Source organism: Phasianus colchicus, chromosome 6 (assembly GCF_987193195.1).
Source record: "Phasianus colchicus chromosome 6, bPhaCol1.hap1.1, whole genome shotgun sequence".
NCBI lineage: Eukaryota > Metazoa > Chordata > Aves > Galliformes > Phasianidae > Phasianus > Phasianus colchicus.
In genome coordinates this window covers 8,176,857-8,202,290 of record NC_143441.1, presented here as the reverse complement: position 1 = coordinate 8,202,290, position 25,434 = coordinate 8,176,857, and positions in this window count along the sequence as shown.

Genomic DNA, 25,434 nt, shown 5'->3' with positions numbered 1-25,434 from the left:
TGGGAGACTTTGGTTACCTGTACTATTTTTTTTTTTTTTAAATAGCAATAAATATGTGGAATTGGAATAAAGATCTGATGATAGGAACTGAACTGAAAATAGAACCCTATACAGTAAATATTCAGGTGACATTATCCATAATAGAAGCTGATACATTGCTGCTATTTGAATTAATGACCAAAAAACCCTGAAGCTGATCCCCCAAGGAAAACAAAGTTTCTTAAGACAAGCAAGGATATTACCAGGAAATTCTGTCCTTCCTTGGCCTCATTTTAAGACTCAAACTGCTTCAAAAATGTTAATAGGATAAATATTCATCATTTTTTCCTTCCTCTACCATCTATTCTTCCTATTTTTATCTTGCTAGTTATCATTGCCATAATATAGGCTCATTAAATTGTACACTGGCTCCAATTTGGAATGCCTGATAAGAAATCCTCACTTGCTCATGCATCCTTGTTAAGCCCAATGGGACAATTTGTGTGTGGATAGTTTACATAATTAAGGGCTGTGCTACAAGATGTGGGGCTAACTTAGTGACATGCTCTGTGTACTCAATAATTTCTATTAACATATTCATTAAGCAAGTCAATACATCTAGATGCATAAGAATTGTTATTACTCCACTGTATTAGAATAAACAAAGGAGTAGGTGTCCTACTGTTATAATTACCACAAGGCAGGTTCTCAGAAAAAAAAAAAAAAGAAAAAAAAAAGGAAAGATGGAAAGGAAGGAAGACATCAGATGAAAGAGACACCGAGAAGTGTTGAGATAAGGGAATATCAAGAAAAATGTTACAGACAAGGGCAAGAGAGAAAGCATGATACACTAGAGTTCTGTAAAACCTCTGGTACCGTGTCACAAAATCACACTGTCAACATTAATTCCAGTTTCTTTGGATGTGAACACTGCTACCTGGACCAAATCTTGGACACCCAACAATGAATGTGGGTTAATGACAGCAAGCTGCAATACAAAGCCAAATTATGAAGGGTATGGTCCGATTCTGCCTGAATATGAGGTTTTAGGAGCTTGGACATGGTGTCAAGACACCAAAGGAGTTTAGAAGACTGCTTACAATTGGACTGATGTAGAAGAAAGGGTCATAAAGTCCAACATAGTTTAGATTTGACACTGAAACCAACTCAGATACCTGTGTGCTGGTAGTCTGCTAGTCACGAGCAGTCTATTGTGACTACACAATAAAACCACATATGTAGCTCAAGCACATGCAAGCAGACCCAGTTTTGGAGATCTAATTTTACATTTACTCTGCAGTAGCTCTAAGTAGGCAGAAACCTAAGAAACAACAGCAGCTATTTCCTATAAAAGTCACACTTCTGGATGTAGTGTGCAACAGTCACACACATCTGATGCAGGTATAAAACCTCTTGCAGTATGCTTACCAGAGGGCATTTTATCTCTTCCAATATGACAGCATTCCCTCTTAATTAATTCCATAATTGGCTGAAAAAGTTAAGATTCACATTAATTAAATTATTTTAGTGTATGCTTTAGTAAATTGACCTTCCAGAAAGGTGAAATTGTCTGATGTTGGCAGTGAAGCAGGGTAACAACCAGATTGCCTAATCAACTTCCCATGGTTGGAGAGGTGTCTGAGCTGCCTCCTCGTGAGCCAGTCCAGAAGCAGAAGCTGCACAGCCACACTGCAGTGGCACTGACTTGCGTCCACCTCCCAACTGGTTCAGCACCTCTCTGATTTCCAGTTCAATCTCACACTTTCCTCCCTGTCACTCCGTGCTGACATCTCAGCTACACCTTTCCTCTCCGTTAGCACAGATAGTCAGGATTAGGTCAGTGAGGGAAGGTTCATCCTCCTTGCCCCAGGACATGCTGTAGGACCACAGCTGGGATGTCTTGGTGAGAGCAGGCCTGCAGGCATATTCCTTTTCCAGTATTAGCTAAAAAAGTCACTTGGATAGAAAAGACAACAGTGATTCCTGATAGCACAGTGATGTAGCAAAACTGGGGAAAACACCCTGGTGGCCCCAAAAGCAAGAGATTGGAGGCAGAGCTGGGGAGAAGGTTGTGCTCAATTCTATTCCTACAAATGCTCAGAAAGTCCAGGGCACGCTGGATGGAAAAGAGCTATTTCTGTGCTCTCGTGTCTCATAAGGCAGCAGGGGTTCAGCTGTGACTGATGGCTGAGTGAGGAATACACTGCAAGAAATTCTCATCTCTGTCTCCTTCCATACCACCCTACCAGAGGGGGAAGGAAAAGACAGAGCAAGAAAGCAGGAATTAATTCCAGCTTGACTTCAGTGCACTTGTTAAGAGTGCTCTGTGCCTGCCAAATACAAGCACCATGGTAACAGCTACAAGCAAATTAATGAATTAGAAAACAGTGATCTTTGCAAATTGTAACTGTAGCCACAAAACCCCATACAAGGCAGAATCGTACAAATTCAGTGACAGGTGACGCAGATCTAATGCAACCACACAGCTCCCTTGCCCAGCCACAGAAAGCTGCCAAATCACAGACATGTTTAGGGATCAGATCAAGGATAGATTTAATGAAAAAGACTGGTGTTTTGTCCAGTTTGAGTTCTGCTTTTGTTGTCATTAGACTCTTGCCATGGGAGTCCCTTGGAGGAAGAATTCCATCTATTATTGTTCTAACAGTAGGTGGATTAACAGTGAAAATCAACAGGCTGTTCTCTTTCCCAAATCACGCTGCTTTTACAACTGCCAGTTTCTTGCTCAAATAGAAATACAACCAAATTTCAGGAAAACTCAAGAAAGCAAATGCATGCAAAAATCTTGATATGTTATTTACTAAGTATTTACTAAGTTCTTGCTTTTTTTTTTTTTTTTTTTTTTTGAGGGGATTTTTTGATTTCACAGCAAATGAAGGTATTATTGGAGGATTCAACAAAAGATTTGAGATGGCTTTTTTGCATGCTTAATATTTCCTAAATGTGAAGGCAAAGGAGAAGGAGCCGCCCTAAAGTATTCCAAATATACAAGAAATAATCAACTTACAGAACAGCAGTGCTGCTCCAAAAGAGGAGAGATTGTTGATTAACAGCTAAGAGTTGTGATGAAGGATGAACAGCTGAGTTTTTTTCTGCCTTGAGCTGGAGCTTAGGATGACACAACAATAGGAAATGCAAGACAGGCAGGCTGAGATTTCATTTGGACACAAGCAGATGGATCTGGAACAGAGATTGATCTGAGGCTTGTCCATATAAAGATGGTAATTAACTTTGTACTTACAGATGAGTCAGGTGCACAAGAAAAGAGGAGGAAACCACAGGCAAACAGCTCTACGAGACCCATAATATGAGCTAATATTTTCCTTCCCTGTTTTCATGTCCATGTAATAATGTCTGCTTTTTCACGTCACTTGCTTCAGCATTTTCTTATTTTAACACAGAAATCAGATTTTCCACAGCCTTAAGCCTTCAGAGAAGCCTTGCAATACAAAAATATCATACTGACAGTAGCACATATTTCAGGGGGAAAAAAATAAATAAATATATATATATAGCAGGTTTGGGAATCTAAATGGCTACTGACATATGTACAAATAACGATAAACAATAAGTTGTATATTAAATACTGCATGCAAGTGAGAACCATTTTATGTGACACTTTGAAAAGAGAAAAATGGAGTTTCATCACTATACCTTACTGACAGAGATGCAGACTGAAGCTTCTGGTCTTCCATTTTGCTGACAAGATGCACCAGTATGCCTTGAAACTGGTCTCTAGCACCAGCCTGTATTGCCAAGAGGCTGATTTTACTGACAGTGAATACTTTCTTTCAATACACAACACATGCATGGGATGCAGAGTTTCCTTGGTTCCTGCAGACACTCAGGAAATGCTGAATGAATTACAAGGTGGGATCCACAGCATTCTGTGATCAGCTCATCATTACAGAGACACAGCTGCTGGCACCTACCAAAATGGAACTGATTTAGGTATCTCGGTAGCCCCCAGCAAGTTAATACTAACAAATACTCTCACTGCCATTACCCTTCCACTGTCCCTCTTTGGTGCCTCTTCCACCTGCAATGTCTTCTGGAAAAGGCCAGGTTGCTGCACAGTTTTTGTGCACTGAGTGCCATGAAAATATGCACAGCACATTCACACTTGTTGTTATCAAGGCTTTTATCTTGACAGCACAATGGCTAATGGGACACTGAGTAGCACAGATTTCATGCTGTGGGTACAAGGAGTGGTGCACGGATGCTCCTCTACAGACAACTTGGAACAGATACGCTGTTGCAGTTTGATTTTTCAAGGCAGGGTTGTGTTTTCCGAACAAATGTCAGTTTAACCAGATCCAAATTAAGCATATGCTGCTAATTTTGTTTGCCATTAAGGATATTTTGAAGTGATCTTTACTGGGATATGAAACATTATTAGAATTCTGTTAGCTAACATATCTACTTTCATTTCAATATGAGAATTTTCTTCAGCTTCTCCATCTCCTCTTTTCTGCTCTTCTGGTCTTTTAATGATTGACATTTCAATGCACTGCAAGGGCATCAGAGAGTAAGAGATTACAGCTGGAGGCAGAAGGTCCATACTGCATAAAAATGTATTCTCTTCATTATTACCTATTTGACAAAGATTTAAGAGGGTTTTTGCAGCTGAGGCCACACAGAAAAGATTACAAATCATTTCCAAAAGACAAATTGCAAAAAGCCTGGGTAATTTCCAGTAAGATGTGCTCACGTACATTAAGGAGTTGATGAAAGCACACCTTTAGGGTGAAATACACATGCTGCTCATATCATGGGAAGGAAACTGGAAATGGCAGCCAGCAACAAGGTTGGCTGAAAACTTTAGGAATTAAATATTCTTCCACTGGAAAATGGGATTTGGATGAACCGGTAAACAGGGAAATATTCTGTTTTAGTTTGTTTCTCTGTCTGTTTTGCTGTTAGCAAAAGAAGAGGCATATGTTTTGCCTGCAGCTGTGTGAAGGAAGAATTGGCATTGGAATCAGAGGCACCACAAGGCTGCTTCAGGTACCAGGGTAACATGCAGCCTCCCCCTCTGCTCTTGTCCTCGCTCTTCACCTTCATGCTCTGGTGCTGAGCTCAGAGGTCTGCAATTTATGATGGTTATAATCCTTGCAGAGCACAGCACGAGAAAGGGCGCTTGGCCAGAGAGCAGGGGAGCACAGGGAGGAGGGATGTGGAGCTGCAGATCCCACGAGGGCAGTTCAGGCAGATGGGGAAACAAACGACAGCTCATAATGTGCAAAGCATTCAGAGAGAAAGCCAGATTTACATTCTTATGTGCTGAACCAGATTATGGGAACCCACATTAATCTCTTATTTAATACAGGACTGCTCTGCAGTGCCAGCCATCATTAGCCTCACATACACTGGTTCATTTATAAAATCCAAAGATACTGGTGGTGATCTTTGATGACCTGGATGACCTGAATGGTTTAAGAGATGCCAACCCACAATGTTGTGAATCACCTCATGTTTTGTAGAAAAAGTAAAAATATCTGGGAGGTTCTATGGGTTATATTTGGTGAATGGCCAGTTGGTGTAGGCAGCAAGGGGCTATCAATAAGCTTTTGCATTCAAGATAATCCCAGTGGTACAGACATCTCATTCTGTGGACTTCTTTGAACAGTATTTGTGTTTAGATGGAAGACACCAAACATAACCTGAATGTTTTCTTAAAAAGAAAAAAAAAAGCCTTTACAGGGAGCTGCAGAAGGACTGCATTTACTCTATTCCATACTTGGTTTGCTTTTAGTATTAGGCTTTGAATAGCACTGAAAACGTGTGCTTTCATCTTTGCCATTTCACAATACCAAAACAAACCAAAAACAACTACTCTGATCAGTATTATAAATAAAGGCATAAGAAAAGAAGTATGACATTAGGAAATTTCCTATCTTATCTCAACAGAGATGATTCCCCTCTAATAATAATTATGTTAGTAAGGTTTTCAGAGTATCATCCCTTAGAGATTCTCTGATGCCTGCATAGCAGGGCTTACTGCCTCTTCTCTGAGAATGCAGTACTCTCCTCCACTCAAATTTACATTCGTAGGTCTCATAGGAACTTCAGTCTTTTAGACAGATACCTCTCTCTCAGATGTGGGTGATGTTGGCAAGGAGTTCAGAAGTCTGTAGGGAGGGAGACACGTACCTCAACAGTGTAACCACACAGCCTCATTTCAGGCTATGCACCCAAAGAAGGTGTGGGTACACCACTTGAAGAACCTGTAAGTAACGTAATAAAGGTACAGAAAAAATGCTAAGAAGACAGAATAAGTAATGATTCAACCATTTGCTTTGCCAAGTGCAAGGAAATCCACAAATCCTCCTTGCTTACAGTGCCTGCAGCAACAGCAGTTTTGCCTCCTAGATCTAAACCAACCTGATGTTCATCTCACAATGTAGAAGCAACCAAGTAGATTCACTACTTGGTCTCCTGTGTGCAACTCTCTCTATTGTGCTGGATGGGCAGACAGATTGAGAAAAGGGGTGGTGTAGACTTTTAAGAGATGACTTTTTCTCTCCTTCTTCCTTTGCATCACAAGTGACCTTTCTCAATCCTAGCTAACAAACTGGAACAGGAATATCTGCTGGGGGACCAGTGCCTGTGTGGCATAGCACAGCTTCAAGGCCACCAAGCAGCAGGGAGAATCGGTGTGAACAGTGAAATGGGCTGTCAGAGGGCAACTGAGCAGCTGGCACTACCACCTGCTCCAGGGGGCACAGGAAGCTCACACATATCTGCCATCTAGCACTTTGCATGGATTTTGTTTACCTGGGATCTTGTGCTGAATGTGTGAGACGTCACTGCTGATCATCTGTGGCTGCAGAAAGGGCATGAAGAAAGGAATAGATGGATTAGCAGGGAAAAAAGAACAGCCCTAGTGCAAAATACTCATTGAGTAATTTGGGTGTCCTCATGCTAAGACTAAGGATGTGGCTCAACTCCCTACCAAGTCACAGGAAAGACTCTCATGCTCTGATCACCTTCTGCCTTGCTTACCAAACTAGAGCTCTACTTCAAGGTCTACATCCTGGTACCCAATATTTATTTCCATTTTGCAGTTTTTAAAACCTCATTTATCTTAAAATCAAGACAGAGATAAACGTATGCAGATCCCATAACTCCATGACCTTAAGACCACCTAACACCTACAAGATCCACAAAGCAGGTTTCAATCTTTGTCATGTTGACTGAGTGGTTCTGCCTAAAATTGTAATCCTGCCCTGCCTTTTCTCCCTCCACAAAGAAGTGGAGATAATAAACAAAAATGGAATGTTTATTTTCCTGACAGGAAAGAGAGCAAGCTTTCTGCAAGCCACTAAAACAACAACAACAACAACAACAAAAGCTGTGTAAAAAAAAATATCCACAACTCTAAATTTAGCAAGTGTCAGAACATTGTTTATCAGCTGATGGATGGAATGCTGACAGTAAACCAAACCTCACTGCCAGCATCTACTGAATAAACTACTGATGTCATCAGCATCAGTGGGCAGCTACAGTAATGATAATGCCTTGCCTTGCTTAAAGCAAGGCAAAGCTTTAGCCAAAATGGGGCATAAAGGAAGATTACAGCTTAAATGTGGGAGCCTATGTATGAAGCAGTGTGGAGAGAACCTCCTAGCTTCCTCAGTTAAAACAATATGCTCTCAATTAAAACAATATGATCCCGAGCTAATCTTGACAGAACCATTTCACCCAAGCACAGGACCACACTTATGTAGTTACACTTGCTCCAGTGTTGGAGCAAATAATAAGACTTGTGTAGAAACAACCTCATCTTAAATAGGCTTGAGTATTCAATCATCGCAACAGAAGGAAATTAGAGTTTTTTCTGCATCTCTCTTCGCTTCTTTTATTTTCTTTTGTCTTAATCCAACATTTAGCTAAAAAAAAAAAAAAGTAGAAAGGCATTAAGTTAGATTGAGTAACCTTCGTTTAACCTAGTTATTCATCTTTCACCCTTTCTTTTCCATCATCTTTGCTGGATCGTTGGTTCTGTAGGCACATCAATCTAATGCTTCCGCTGGCTAGCTCTAAAATGTTCCTCATTCATAGTCCAGAACATTCCCTTGAATTGGTCTTTCAAGTCTTTCAGAAGCTTTGAAAGAGAAAACATGTCTGACTTTGCTTCTGTGGTAGGAATATGAAGCAGAAACGCAATGTAAGTCCACACAGAAGGGCTGAAAGGATGGATCAGAGGGTCAGACATTGTTAGAGGGGCAACCATGACTTTGTCACCTACATGGCTTACTCTTCTGATTTCTACAACATTTAAATATTTTTTACTATCGCTATAAAACAAAAAGGAGTCTGAAAAAACTTCAGACTTTTCAAGAAAATATGAACAAAATCAGCCAGTAAGAAAGTGAGGCCTACTGACAGATGGCAGAGTAGGAGTTTGAGTCAGTCAAGCAGTGAACTGGGATGGACTGATGAGAAAGTATGGGCAGTTACACATTTTCACATTTACCACTGATGGTGCCAAAAACTGTCAGAGTATGTGCTTGATGACAGATCAGTGTCCAGGGAGTTCCTGAACCACTCTACTCACATATTAAAACAAGTGAAGAGCTGGAATAAGATGAGTCGCGTACTAGCAGATTCACGTAGGAGAGGAAGAAAGAATACAAACATTATCACAGAGGGGGTGGCTGTGGTCTGGGTGACAGAAAAGAAGATTTAGTAAGGAAAGTGGAGAGTTTAAGAATCATGTCAGAGAGTGTGAATGTCATGTTCTGTTTGTTAGAAGCCTTCGAGTCTTGTCAGGAAACAGTTCATTAGAACTCTGCAGTCAGTACAAAATGTCTGCTCCAGATGACTTGCATATTCTTTAACCTTATAAACAAGCTCAGATATAAGCATATCATGCCTAGATTTCCAGTGACAGGCATTACAATAGTTATTTCAGAGCATGTATGAACTGCTACACGACAGGTACTCTAATGTTAGTAATTAATCAGAGTGCAAGTCGTAATACTATTCAGACATGATGGTAGTTTGGTATTTGGTACTCTTAGGGAGCAATTTGTCCTGCTTTTTTGACTGATATCTAGGACACAATCATGAAAACAATAAACCGGCTAAAAAAACAGTGGAAGTTTTAAATGGTGGTTATTTAAAACTTCCTTTTTCTTGGTACCAGCATCAGGCTCTCCAGTCAGGTTAATTCTCCCACTGAAGTCTTCACCAGTGCAAATCAGATTTTTACCCCCTTGTATCCAGAGATGGATGTGGATAGGGACTGGTAGCCAGTTCACTGGTCCACATTCCCAGACATGCAGGTATCAGCTGCACGTGCTTTCCACCAGGAAGGCTGTCTTGGTGGCTGGTCCTTTCCTGTCTTGTGCTTTCAGCTACAAAGGAGAATCCAGGTCTCATTTCCTAATCTCCTGGTACCTTCTTCAGCTTTGCTGCCGGACCCCTCTAAAACATCACTGGTGACTGATCACAAGGACTGCAAATGGCACAACTGCAAATGTGCATTTTTCACCTTCCTATGCAGTGCAAAAGAACAGGTCTCAATTTCTTATGGGCCCCTGGGCAACAAAAGTAGTATGAAATAAACTTCAGAGGTCATTATTAGTTAATGCTTCTCCAAATTAAATTCTGCTTCATTGTCGTTTTGGGTGTTTTTCAGTATGATGTGTCACAATTACTTCCACACAGACAGCTTCATGCATTAGAACGTGGTCAGATCTTTACTGTTCAAAGGGAAAAATACAAGCAATAACTTGCTATGGTTAAAGGTAGGATGAACTACTATCCTTGTAAGGAGCAATTTTTCACTGTGTTCAGAACTCTACCTGCTGCAAAATTATAAAGATCAGCAAATACCTTTGTCTTTCAGGGCTGTTCATCTCATTTGCCACTAGAAAATTAAACTCATTCTTATTACTCTAATACATGGGTCACATAGTCAACATCACTGTTCCAGCTGGTCATTATCTAAAATCAAGAGACATAGCAAAACATAACAAAATTCAAGGCTAACATGTTTCACACATCATGGACACCCAATGTTTAGTTTCTCCCTGTAGGCAAACCAGAAGACAATAACATCATTACAGCTTTATGGCTTTCTTGTATTACTGGTCTTCATGTTCCAGAGCTCAATGAGGTCCTCTAACAGGCTGACACCTATGCAACGGGGCAACAGACATCCTTCATTTCAAATTATCTCTAAAACACAACCATCGTTTATTTTACCTTCATTCTCCATCACTATCCAATTAGATTAATAGAGTAAGTGATATATTAATCATCATCCATGTAAGCTTTATGGAGAACACTGGGTAAACTGTGCTCCTACATGCAGGAATCACCACACCCAACACTGGAAGATCCAGGAGATAGAATAAAAATCCTGTGAGCAGCAGCTACAAAACAACTATTTAGACCTAGACATGCAGAGGAAATTGGATACAGATAAAGCTCCAGGGGACATTAAATATGGATGCAGTATCTTTGGAAGAAAAAAGACAAGGTGCTATGTCACAGTCTTAAAAGATGCACTAAGTTGAAAGATTCACTGCTACAAAAGAGAACATAGTCCAGCACAGTCAGAGACCTACTGTATTACCTTGTGAAACATAGCTTGACAGTCCTTTGACAGATTTCAGGCAGGACCTATTCATACTGGAAGAGTGAGACCAAAAAAGGGAGAGAGAAAAAAAAAAAAAAAAGAAGAAAAAACCTGGAGAAATTGGAGAACTTTTTTAGTGCTTTCTATTTCAGAATAATGACAGTTAATTATAGCAACTGCTCTCGTTAGGGGTGACCTCTGCTCACAATGACTGTTACCTTGCTACTGGAGCCATCGGGTGAAATAATGACTTAAATCACTCAGTGCTGTTCCTGCCTCTTCAAAGCAAAGCAGAATCTGGCCTTTGGTTGGCTGTGCAGTCATCCTGCCCCCCAAAATTTCCAGTAGAATGTACTTCTGTAATGGAAAACACTGCAGCAGTACATCTCTGCATGGGTGATACATGACCCAACTGAGCCTAGAAAGTTCCAAAAATAAAAATAAAAAAAAAGGAGAGGAGAAATAATCAACATACCTGTGGTTTTCCATTATGTTACCGTCAGGGATAAAATTGTGATTGGGTTTCTGCTAAGGCGCTAATGCTTAAAGGAACATCTGTATTCTTGACTTGTTTTCATCTTTATGAATAAATTCATGTCACAGACATCTTGATTAGCTAGCTACTCACAGATATCAAAGGAGAAATGAAACTTTGAAGGGGGGTGGCAAGATATCATTACGAAAGGTGGGAAAGAGATATTTCTCTTGCATCTTTACTTAGCAGTCATGGGAACAAAATTAAAACATGTTATCTCCTTTCTGGATAGAGGAAGAAATACCTTTCAGTGAGGTAGGGAATTAGATACCTTCTATCACGATGTTGTTTGGGCAGTCAAATACCACATATGAAAAAAATCCTTTCAAACTTGAAAATTTTGTTTAGTAAGTGATTAAAAGGATATTTAGGCAATCTGACATTTTTATCTTGATTTTTGGCCTCCTCCCTTTATTTTTTTTTTCTGAAAGAATCTCCACTCTAAGCTCCAAGCTTTGCCTTCTTACTCTAAGTCAAATTAATTGAATCACGTTGCAGACCAGTAGATCCTCTTGAATATAGAAAAACAATTAAGATAAAGTTACAACTACTGTACGGCAAATTATTTTGCTAGCAGAGAGAAGAATTCAAAAACGGTACAGATGCAGACTTTTTTTTTTACAATTTGTGAAATTGCTAAGATGCTTTGACCAATATTCAATAACTGTATTCAGTGATAACATGAATAAAATGATTCACACATACACATCAAAAGTAGTTTCAAAGACTGATGGATCACTACTCAGTTACAAGAGTTTGTGTGCAAGCAGTGCAAAGGGTTAAAAACTCTATTAATTTAAGAAAAGGGAAACAAAGAGGCATTTGTTCTCATTGTGCTCCACAACAGAGCAACCCGTCTTTTCTTCTAGAAAACCCTGGAATAATATGTTTGGAAATTATTAGCAATGTTATCACTCCAAAAGGTTAAGAGAAGGATTTACTTACTGTTAAGATTTATGGAACTGACAAGACAGTATACAAATGTGCACAGACAGAAAAGCTTAGAAGGAAATCATTGTGTCAGGTCATCAAGCAGATAGATCCTTTCAGTAATGAAAGAAGTTCCCTGATTCATAAATCAAATTTGTCAGGAATAAATATAAAACAGAACCAAAGTTGGAACCTTCTGTCTTTACCTTGCACTAAGCAACAGGGTTCTCTCCCTGGAGCATTACACAAGGAAGCACTATTTGTTGATCTACTCCAACAAAGCATGTCTGAGTGATGTTTTCCGCCCTTCGTGTGGCGTTTGTGCTGTGTACTATCAATATTGGCTGCTGATGCCAAGGTCTCAGCTGTCAGCTAAATGCTCTGTTGTGACTTGGGTTTTAAGCAGCAAATTGTCAACATCCCTCCAAGAGATGGACAGTGCAGTAAAACCTGTCATTTCCTTTAATGGCCCAGAAGTCAGAGAGAAGTTTTGTCATGGCAGATGAAGCTGTCTGTTAATCCTCCCCCTGCTGCATTGAGAGCAATGGGATTGCCATGCTTACTCATCTAGCAGAGCGCCCCACATAAATTAGTGCAAGCAATTTCTCAGAGTGTAATAAATAAACATAGACCTCTCACCGATGTTCGCCGGGGGGCATTGCTGATGAGGTGCTCCCAAGGACATGCTAGTTTGGCTCAGCAAATTTTAACCTTGGGACAGGAAAAATACTTGACATGATGGAAGAACCTACCAGAAAAACTTTCAGCTCCATCCAGGATAACTGTGATTTGAATAGGGCTTCTTGTAAGTTATGGCATTGATAAAGATTAGGTCTTGGACTGATGCTAGTTCTTCTCCTATCATTAAGACAGAGCAGCTGGTAAATGACACTATGAAAAGGTATAATCTCTCCTTACTTTTATGATATAAAATTCAGGCACCTATTTTAATGCAGTGGTCTGGACCTTCTCCATAGTTGACATCATCTCCTTACAGCAGTTCATCTCACCTATTTTAGATATTTACCCCCAGAACATTCTTCAAAGGAGCCTCCCTTTTACCTTTAAGGAAGAAAAAAAGTTCATTCACAGTATTTGAGGTGATTTAATGTAAAAAAAAAGCTACTCTGGACTTGAGCAACAGACACATTTTGTTTGCCTGATACTGCTCACACTCTAGCAGCTATCTTCAAACAAGAAGTGCAAACAACTATGCTGAAACTATTAAAAGCATAAGAACAGAGATACTGGGTCAGACCAAAAGCCTAGCTAACATAATATCCTGAATCTAACAGTGCCCCCAGGAGATGGCCATGGAGACTTGTCAAAAGACAAGTTTGATATTTTTCCAATTTGTCTAGCCAGCATCTAGCTTCAACTTTATCCTCAGTACAACTTTACCTCTCCAGATATCCTTTGAGTCACCAGAGTCAAGTCAGTGAAGTCTTAATCAAAGCTGATTTTCTGTACATCTGATTCATCAACAGTATAATTTATTGACTGCACAGGCAGCCTACACCAGCTCTCAGAGTGGCTGAATGTTCAGATAAGGTTAAATAGAATACAGGCAATTCTAAAGGTCTTTGCTTATGGAACAGGATTTTATCCATCTCCACATCCTGACACGAGTTTAAACACACTGCATATCTATAAAACTACAAGACAGTTTCACAATCTTCACACACTCAGCATAACAAGCAGAGTGAAGATGTGAAATCAGCTCTGATGGAAAATGTCCAAAGATATGATTCTGAAGTAGAACTTGGTTTCAGGCAAATGTATACTCAAAGGCAAAGATGCTCACTTTGTGTCAGCATCTGAGATGGGTTCACCAATTAGAAGGAATTCATTAAAAAAATGAGTCACTCGAAGTGAATCTCAGCTTCCAATGCGAAAAATAACTGCACATCACGTGAGCCACAAGCAATAGGGGAAGCAGATCTGTGCCATGAAGAACATCCCTTTCTTGTAAAACCTTCTTCTTGTGTGGATTTGCCACTTCACCTGTCATTAAAACCATAACTGTGTAGATCTAGGCCACCCATTCTTGCATTTCCAATGACAGACAAGACCAAGAACACTAAGGGAATTTTTCCATGGCTGAAGGAAAACTGCAAGCTGACCTCTGTTAGCTTCAAGGCAAGTCTATCTGAGGAGTCAGGCAACCAGAAAGAAAATGTACAAATGTAGAATTAGCTTGAGCTGAAGGTGAAAGGACATCCTGTCTTTGCTCAAGACATGAATATGAAGAAAAATGGCACGTGATCTGTTTGGTCCTTGGGCCAGGAATGTGCCAGGAGCTGAACAAGAGTTACTAAAGACTGGCACTTTTACAGACAAAAGCCAGTTGACAGAAGAGAGACCAGCCCCTCCCAGAGGCAGAGGTGTCCTTGGCCTACACAGAGGTAACATCTGCAATCAGAGCACTGTCTGTGTGCTGATTTAGCTTGCTTCTTCCAGTAGCAGTGACCCAGTTCACAGCCCGGGATGGTGCTCTCATAGATGATTTAGCAAGCTGTTGGCAGAATATCAGCGGGCGTACCTTACATTTGTCAGTGCAGGACCAACAAGAGCCATTATGGGAAACTGTGTCTGTCATTCTTCTGCAAGGCACAGAGCTGCTTTAGTGTTTGCGGTGAGCAAGTGGGAGAAGTACAGCTTTTATTCCTTTTCCTTTTGTTTCTCAGGAACATTCAGTAAATATGTATTTAGCAGGGTCGATGAAAACTGACAAGTGCTAATATTAGGAAGCAGAAGCACTCATGGTTGATAGCATGCTGGGATGCTCTGTATTAGTTCTGTCGCTAGTGTGTCACTTCAATTTTTTCCAGCTAATAAATAATGAGCCAGAAAACTTTTCACTCTTCTAGCAAACTTCCCTTGCCTTTTCCCAGGCCCCCAGCCACTCATTAATCCACACCACACATCTCTGTCCCTTACCAGCCACTCTTTACTCCAACTCAGGCTAAAGATGCTCTTGCAATACCATACATCCTAATGACATCTCAGAGCAAATCAAGGTTGTTGATAGGGGAAAAGAAAGATTGGTCCCAATTATAATAGTGCCTCTCTTCTACGTTTCTTGTATTTCATATAGTACTTTGTGTCTAGAGACTTCCATTGCTTTTCAGATGTCAGAAAGTTAGCTTTGTTCATCCTAAATAATAAGTGTTTCCTCATTTTGCGGAAGCATGAAGATGACAGATTAGTTTGCCTCATTTCAGCTTCTGAAGAAGTGAAGAACAAACTTGGGCTGTTGCAATTCTCAGTATGATCCTTGTGCAATGCAAATATTTCTGAGCTGGACTATGACATTGAGTCATGTTCTCCTATCAGTTACCACAGGTTGAAACGAATCTTTCATTGGACATATGCAGTATGCTGAAAGTATGATTTGTTCCTTCCTATCTCACAATAAGACTAAGAAAGGATGGAAATTATTTCTCATCAGAAAAATAGTTCCACTTTCTCTGGCACAATAATGTTCTGATAGCGTTGAAAGCAAGAAACTATGTAGGTCTAAGATACTTTATTATATTTCCCTAATTTTGCTGCTGCCCTTCTACACATCACATATGCAAACAGAAAAAAAAAAAAAGGCAAGAGGAAAAAAAATGGTTTAAAGTGGAAAAAACTCCTTAACATAAAAAATTTTAAAGCTTTTTTTAAAGCTTTAGAACTCACGTTCAAAATTCTCAACTACACTCTTTCTCAGCATAGGCAAACTCGTTCATCCATTATCCAACCCTGCTTTGTGGATGAACAATAGCAGAACTTGCTTGCTTTCTACCCGTGGAAGGCAGAATTCAAAGTAACATCTGGCAGTTTACATCTTATATTTTTATGCAAGGTAAAAAATCATAGAATCACAGAATCACCAAGGTTGGAAAAGACCTCCAAGATCATCTAGTCTGACCATCCACCTACCACCAATGTTTTCCCACTAAACCCTTAGTATCTACCCTTTTCTTGAACACCTCCAGGGAGGGTGACTGCACTGCCTTCCTGGGCAGCCTGTGCAACTGCATCACCACTCAGAGAAGAAATGTTTCCTAATAGCCAACTTAAACCTCCCCTGGCACAGCTTGAGGCATTACTTCTCATTCTATCACTAGTTACGCAGGAGATGCCGATCCCCACCTCACCACAACCTCCTTTCATATGGTTGTAGAAAGCTGTAGGGTTTCCTCTGAGCCTCCTCTTCTCAAATTCTCTCAGCTACTCCTCATAAGACTTGTGCTCCACATCCCTCAAAGCTCTGCTGCCCTTCTCTGGACACGCGCCAGGGCCTCGATGCCTTTCTTGTACTGAGGGGCCCAAAACTGAACACAGCACTTGAGGTGCTGCCTCGCCAGAGCTGAGTACAAGGGGATGATCACCTCCCTGTTCCTGCTGGCAACACTATTTCTGATACAAGCCAGGATGCCATTGGCCTTCTTGGCCAACTGAGCATCATCTATTCCTTTGTTTAGCTGCTCCTAAACTAATTGCAGTGAAACTATTAGTTTTCCAATCAGAAATCTAGTTCTGTCAGGTACAATAAATACAGACTGTAAAAGCACTAAGATGCTACTGAATCTCCCATTTTGACAAGTGGATGGGGATCCCTTTCCTTCTGTAGAGATTTCTGGAGCTTACAGTAAAGAAGAATGACATTGAATCAAGCTGGAAGGTATTCATGGCTGTGTTTTTCCTGATATGCTTTTCCCCTTTGAGCACACACAAAGGTCTTAATGTGTACTGTTATGTCCCAGTCAAGCAATTTGAAGAATTTTCCCAAAAAGCTTAGAGAGTGGTGATCTTCCATTAGAAACTCCATATAAAACTCCACTCATGGTACTGGGATAATGAACCCAATAGCTACCAGGAAAAAAAAGAAAAAATAGCAGCAGTACACTGTATTATATGCATTTCTGCAGACAATTCTAAGAAATGATACTTCATCTAAAAACTCTCACAGCTCTGACATCCCTGGCATTACTGCAGGATACTAGGAAAATTATTATTTCTATCCTAACTTCAGATACACTACTTATTTATGACCAGAGATACATTTATGCTTTCACGCATGACTTCACCTCCCACCCTGCTGGGACCTGTCACTAATTGTCTCTGTCTATTGTTGAACTTAATAGTCAACAGTATGACTAATTAAATAGGACAGATGCTCAAGGGATACATACCCTTCAAAAAAACTCACACAACCTTGAGAGCTGTTTTTTTAGATAAACTAAGGATGAATTTTCTTTAGAAATAAATCCTTTAAATGTTCATATAATCAAATAGATTGTACTCCTATCCCATCTCTGGACTTGTTCTCTCTTAGTACTCTCTACAGACTAACAAACAGAACAAAAGGAGGGGAGGGAGAGGGGGAAAGGGGAGGGGGAAGGAGAAGGATGATGTAGCAGGTGACTGAATAAAAGCTTCAAAACACAGTTCACATTGTGCTCCCTTGGTTGATCCCCAGGAACACCAATTCCACCTATGAAGTTTCAACAAGAGTCCATCAGAGCTCTCTCATTGTGTCTGTATGATCAAGGCTGCCATGCTCTGCTCTCTGCAGAGCCCAATGCTTCCACCCACAGGGACCGTAGAATTTTTTTTCAGCTGCACTGTTCTTGCAATTTAAGGAAGAACTGCACACCAAGAACCTTTATCATCATGGATGCAAGAGTGCAATCACTGTGTTCAGCATTTACATGATAGATCAGTGCTTCTTCTGGTATTACATCCCAGAGTCCTAATATCCAGAGCCCAGTCACCTGCAGCAATGCTGATTACTCTCAGTGTAGAAACCATCCATTAAAATGAGACAATATGATTCTCTGTAGTTTTCATGACACAGAATGTGGTAACATTGCATTTAACATTAAATTTCCATTTACAAATGGCTAAAACCACTAACACACCTTCTTACTGATGTTATGTCAGTAACATATCTATCTGCTATACAACACAGCTGTAGGCAAGTGTACAAGCAAACAATGGAGTGATGACAGCAACCCATTGGACACGTGCTTCACCTGGAAGAATTCTGAGAAGTTCAATTGTCCAAAATTATCAATAGAAGTTTAGAAATGTAGATAAAAGATTTTCTGTTTTTGAGAAAATGGTCACTATCTGAGTTTTCAGTTTTCAAAAAGAATATTTTCAAGGAATACCTCACTGCAATTGGCCTTAGGATAGCTACTTGAATAGCCCTTCTGGCCTCCTAGACAATGACTCAGAACTGATATTAAACAGGAAACTCATTGAAAAGCAAGAGGAAATATTTTAAGTGAATGAAATTGGGCAGCAGATTAGAACACACTATTCTCAATTAAAGTTTTGAATGGTGATGCTGTCATCTCTTATTTTTCCAACCAACTAGGATGCTAATGTTTCAAAACATTTCTAACTGTTAATATATGCAGTAAAATGAAACCTGAACTGACAGGAGGGGACATCGCGTTTGAAGTGGCTGTGCTCCCTCATGATTCTTGTGGAGGCAAAGAACCCATCAGACAAATAAAGAGGCCCAGCTCAGGTTTAACAGAGCAGAGAAGATTTTCTTGCTTCACTCAGATATTCCAATTAGACCAAATTACCCTCCCCTGGAAGACTGTGGGTGGCCCCACTGGACCAGCCTGGCACCTCAAACCCCTTGGAAGCACCGTGCTACCCATGTGATTGAGTAGACATGGAGGGGAGTGAAAGAGGACAGAAGAAAAATAAAAATAAACCGCAGCTCCTGTGGAGAGCACCATTCTCATGGGGTAGTCTGTTGTTATACTTGTGAGAAAAATGAGGGCTCAGTCAGCACCGTGGAGAGAGCTAAGATTCCTGGTTCAGGCTTTCCTGCAATCTCTTCTCTAGTCACATCACTTCTTTCTTCTTGCTTAACCCATTTTTCATCTTTACCTCCTCCTTTGTGCCTGGCCAGTCCCTCTTCACTCTCCTGCACAGACTGCAGAGCTGTCAGCCCCTTCATGCTCACATTTCTTGAGGTGAGACCGACCCCATCACTGCCAGCCACAGGGCAAACCTTTACTCCCAGGACTGGAAAGCAAGTGAGAGAAAGTATGGGAACTAAAGACAGACCAGTGGCCATAAAACCCCTATGGTTTTACTGTGGTGGTCCATTCAGACATATGCCTAAGCAGAGTCAGGGCAGCCAAGGAAAATCCAGACAAGCACCAGCAAGGAAGAAATGACTGAATATCTTTTCTAGGCAACAACAGACATGCATTAGCTTCTTAAATCTACATTTAGGAAGACCTTGTTGATCTGCAATTCAGGAGGCAAACAGGATTTTGCTGTTTGATGTATGCATAGACAACTTGCTGAGAACAAAACCTCTTTTGCTGGGTGGGAATTCTGTCCTTCCAGAGTTTCTCTTTGCGATGTTTTGTGTTCATTCAAATAATGAAAAAGGTTATAGCCTTTGCAATAATTATCTCAAACAGAGACATTAATGAATCATTCATCAAGTGAAAGGGAACAAGTGTTATATAAAATGCTTTAGAAATTTTGCCTTTGTTCCAGTAATTTAGCAGCTGGCAGCTGCCTCATCTTCACACACACACAGAGGGATTAAACAATGAGAGAAAAATTGGGCTTAAAGCTACCATGGCCAAAGGCTAGAGGGTAAAATTTTCAAACAAGCCTATGTGATTTACACACTTGTTTCCTACCCAGGAGCACAATTTTGAGCTTTCCATTACAATTCTCTTGCAAATCATTGTGCAGCAATCCAGTTTCCCTGCCCCCAGCCCCCAGTCATGAAGGCAAGTGGACAATCCTACTCACAACCATCCTTCTCTGGCCTTAGGAGATCCAGCATACAGACACGCTCCCCGAAAGGATGGGCACCTCTCAGAGACTGGTCCCTATGGATGAAAACCACAGCAACCAAAACAAAAACACACCTTCACACCATGCCTGGTGCTGCTTCTCCAGGCTGTGTGGAAGCTCTCTTTTGCAACAAATTCTGCAGCTGAATTACACCTCCTGCCAAAGGATCAAGCCCATCCACTTGGACAGTTGTATCTGCTTGCTGAATACATGTGTTTTATTATCTTTAAGTGCTTAAACAGAAGAGAGATGACAGTCCTTGGGCAGGTTTAGGGATTTTTCCATTTCTCTCCTTAGTGTGATGAGTAGTGTGTCACTGAATAAACAGACAAGCCAGACCCTGGGAAAGGTCAGGATTCATTACGAGTGAAAGGAAACAACTTCTCCCCAACATGCATATAATTGAACCTGACTTCCATTAATACAAAGCAAACAGGCAGCTTCCAACTGGATAACTCAAGGGAATACTACAAAAATAGCTGCAGGCTCAACCAAGCCAAGCCATATAGGAGAAGAAATCAGCACAATAACCAACCAGAAGACACAAAGGAGACCAGCGAGAGGTACAAAAGAGACTGCAGGTGACTGCTTCCCCTAGACGTGTTTTGCTGCATGCACTGTGATGGCTCCCAGGTTAGTCTGGAAGGGACAGAGCAGGAAATCTTTCCAAGTACTTCTAGTGCATCTTTTGTGCAGGTCTGATACTGAAACAATTCTGCTTCTTCCAGATAGCACTTAGGTAGCTTTGGCTTTCTTTCTTTGCTGTTAGCTGTCAGCTAGATCCTACTTTGGTGGTGGTTACCTCAGAAAAATCAGCTGGTGCCATATCTATTAACTTTAGGACAACCTTGTCAGAACGACCAATGCTGCAGTCAACTCTACTCTGGACAGAAATAATTGTAACCAGTGTTTGCAAAAAGTTTACTAGGCTCTTGTTACAGCCCTGGAGAAGATAGTCAAGAGTATTGTTTCACCAGCTTCGTACCAACATATCAGTGTGGTTCTAGCACAGAAAATGTAAATTCGGTGCAAAAGTGGTACGTCCTGCTGGCCTGACACTCATTGCTTCAGGAGCCATCACCAAGTGCTTAAAACCAGACACTGACCATGTCCTGCTGTGTGTGGACATGGCTCAATGGGAAGGACTCAATACTCCTTCATCCCCACAACCACAGGGATGTGGAAACTCAGTTAAGCATCTGTCACCTCTCCATACTTATAAGACTGTGCTATCTTTTCATTAAAATGTCCTGAGACTTAGCAATTTCCAGCTTGTATCATCACATATTTAAAGAGTAGATCACACATCCTAGTAGAGTTCTGGCCTGAAATTTACGCTTGTCATAGTTCTTCACCTCTATTCAACACAGAGGCCCTGTCACAAATGCTAGATTGACTTCTTTGGGGGGAAAAATATATATATATATTTTTTTAAAAAGCAGTTTCACAAAAATCGGTTTAAGAAAAAATAGAAGGTAGATATGCTTAATGTAAAATTTCTAAACTCATTTCATTTGTAATCAGTAAACAGAACTAAGTACTGAACACAGTGAAACAATTACAGAACAAGAAGTAAAAGTTCAAACCACGCTTGAACTGAGCACAGTGCAATTCCCAAATACATAGAGGCTGCATCTCCTACCCAGACCTTACAAGATACAGGACTCTGCTGTTCTACACAGGTAATGGCATGATTTCCAGTGATAATGTCTTTACTATGAATGTGAATTACAGTGAATGAAAATATAAACTCTTTGCAATATAGATTCATGGCAATATGCAATAGCATAATAGCAACTAGAGTTAAAGTCCACTAGAACTCACCTATTGGTGAGTGTTTTTGCCCCTCTAAGAGAGTTTTTAGAATCTGATCTGATGCATCTCCACAGAATTGTCCCAAATTTTAGCACCTAATTGGAAGAACAGCAACGCAAAACAATATAATTGCTGTACGCCGCCTGGGTTGAACAGTGACAAATCTGCTCAAATAAGTGGAAAAAATACTCTAGTTGCTCTCTTTACAGCAAGAATTTGTCAGATGAAACATGCTTCCTTTCTCCTATCCCACATCCCTGAAGTACTTGTAGTCTATTAAAATAAAAGAGTAAAAAATGGCACTATTCAGGAACATGTGCTTGTTAAATAAAGCATCATAAATATGCAATTAAAGTTACAACATGCTTAAGTCTCACCAATTTTGGACTAGATGTCAGTGCTGTTCTGAAAGGATGCCCAAATACATCACAAGCTTTGCAGAACATCTTGGCCTTGAAGGACATGAGAGCCAGCTGGAAAAACACAGAAATGTGTGACAAGAAGCGTTAAGAGTGGTCTCTGAGACATAAGAGCCAGCTCCTCCACAAAAGGTGCTGATACCTCACCTCCCTCTCAGGCAGATTAAGACAGACAGTGCCATGTCATAAATAGGAATAAGTCAGAAGAAGTCAACGTGAAAGACCTGAGCATTTTCTAACATCCTACAAAGCTCACCTGCCTCTCCTTCGACTACATCTGGTTGCCTGTTTCTGACTCAGCAATGGTCAGAGTGACTGCAGTCACTACAGTATGCCATGGGAAGTACACGTCCACCGACCTTCTCTTCATCCGTGGGCATAGATGTGGCACCAATTAATTGTTAAAACTGATTTGATAAAATGGCCAATAAAATGATGGGACTAAAGATCTTCACTAACAGCTGTAACTGAAGTGAGTAAGGCCTTACCAAACGATGATGTGTATTGGACTGGTATGGACAGTGCGGAAGCATAATCTGCTCCTGCTGATTTAGCAGAGAAAGGAATTAAAAGGCTTTTGCTGTATTTTCTGTAGTTCCTAGTGAACGATGTTAATGCTTTCAAGTGAACAGGAACATTCCTGATATGCAATAAAAACCCTGACTATTGGTTTAGTTATTACTGAGAAAAGTCTCAGCATTGGGAAACCCAGCCAAGAGTTTCCAGCAGGTCTCTCACTGACCACAGATGTGATAGGGAAAAAAAAAAAGTGTTACAAGACAGGCAGTTTAAGTAATTCACCCAACTACATCACTGCATTTCTTGCCAGCAGCAAACAGAAAAACATAGACTTGCCCTTGCACATTTCTGCACCTATCGATTACATCATTAGGTAAGCATAATGGTTACCTCACTTCAGAGTCAGTGCTAAATTATGGTCACTAAGGTTTGTCATCACCTTAATAGGATATTGACTGCAAAGAAAAGAGTATGTTGAAAATCCTTGTATTCCAGGAGAAGATACTGTGAAGGAACACTCCCAGCTGACACTGGGTAGCACAGATATATTCTATAGCATGCTTCATTTTGTAATAAATTGTAATTTATAGCAAGGTCAAAATTCAAGTCATTTTAAGTGCTGCAAGCATTCATTATAACAGATTAAATAGGCTTCCTATCAAACACAGGTTTTCATAATAGTTAAATTGCTCTGTCAATGGTCAGCACGCTGGCCTCCCTGCAGACAAGAGTTCTCAATGCATTAGTGATGGATGAGCTTCCTAGAGGCAGAGATGGAGCAGAAACAAGGAAGTCTCCCACAGCAGGGATGCTGCTCTGGTCTTGTCCATCTTACTCTGGGGTTTTATCTCTATCCCTGCCTGAGGGCTCCAGGTTCTGCACACCTCTTTGTGAGAAAAGGGGATCAGATTGCTTTCACCCAACTGGAATACATCCCTAGCAGGGGAAAAAAATTGTCAAAGTGACTAAATCTCACCAGAGAGTGACTTAATCCCATGTCTGGTTCTTCCCACTCACAGTATGTGTGCATTGTTTACTGGCTGTAGCTCACATTCAATCTTCTTCACCCTGCTCACTGTTTTCCCAGTTTTCACCTTACAGCATAGTTATAATGAGAGGATGTCCTTCTTAGACAGGTTAGCCTTAAACTCTGTGAGAACCTCTGAGAGATATGCAGAGAGCCAGGGTTTACAGCACATCTTGACCTCAGCTGCAGGGAAAATACATTATCACTACTCCTCAAAATTGCCCCAGTCTGCATCAAAGGGGCAAAGTCACTAACCACTAAGCAGGAAGATGGAGAGGGATGGCTCTAGTCGTGATTAGAGAACATACAAGGCATCCACCCTAGAGTAAGGTCCCCAGTCAGCAATCCATACAAACATATACTCCATTTCATCTCAGGAATGAAAAAGTAGATACCATTTTCTGGAAGGATCTCTCTGTTAGTCACAGAAAATGTTCATTGATTACCATCGGCTTTTAGATTAGGCCATTAATTACTATTAACTTAGGCTGGGAATTGGAAAGTAGCTTAGCACCAAATGGGTTCCCATTCCTCCTGGTGAGTACAATAACTGCTCGGTCACCCTGACAAGCACTGTGCTCACGCTCAGTTTAGGTCTGAAGTAGACATACAGGTTTTCACCTACTTAACTTACTTTTGTTTGTCTCCATACTCACATGAAGTGGAAAAGCTCACTGCTTTTTCTGGCAGGACATCACCACATCAGTTCAGGGGGATTCAGTAACACACATGTGTGCTTGAGTATGCAGCTCTGAGTATGCAGCTCTGAGGCAGCCACCTAACCATCGCAGCTGTGCCTGCCCCAGAATCAATACAAGGAATGATAACCCAGCTGATCCCTGCTGAGACAATGGCCAAGATTTCCAGTTCTAAGGAGAAACAGAAATTAGCTCATTATAGAGCTTCCTGCACAGCCTCCTTGGTAAGGGACCCTGGTAAGGGATGATGTGAGAGAGATGCAGAAGTTAACAGTGCTTGTGAATAAAGACTCCTGTGCTGAGACAATGCCCGTCCCAGAAATTCATCTTGCCACAAGGAAATAAACAACAGAGTAAGTTTGATTAAGGCATGATCACATAGATCAATCAGAAGAGGGGGAAACCCTGAGAGACTTCAGAAATGGAGTTGGGGGAGAAGACTTAGTTTTAAGAGGGAGTATAGACATTTATAGGCATTAATTAACATCTAGTAACAGGGTTTATCTTTTGTATTGCTAATACTGACACTGAACAAATAGTTCATAGAGAGACAGTTTATTAGATGTCTGGAACAGATCAAGCAAATGCTTTAATTTTTTTTTTTATTTAAACCATGTAAGCCAAGTAGATTTTTCCCTGCAATGCACCAGAAGTTTTCCTGACTGCAGGGGACAGAATAAGAGGAAGATCAGGCTTGTAGATCCAAATCCAAATTGCCTCACTCACCCCTGAAATCATCACTCATCCAGCAGGTAAAGACACCCATCATCTGGAAGTTCAGTGCTTCACAGAATGCTATGAGATGAAAAATGCCATAAAAGTATACTTTATGTTTAATTCTTTGGCAGGTGTGATGTTCCATGTAGTAGAAGGTAATCAGAGATATCTGAAGGATAACACGTTACAACTTTATCTCATAAATCAGCCCATCCAAGCTTAAGTTTTTATCCTGCCAGACAGAAAAACAAACAAACAAACAAACAAACAAAAAAACCCCAGAAACTATCCAGAGGACTTTATTTCTAATGTTATGTTTGATTCCCTTTCAAATATATATATATATTTTT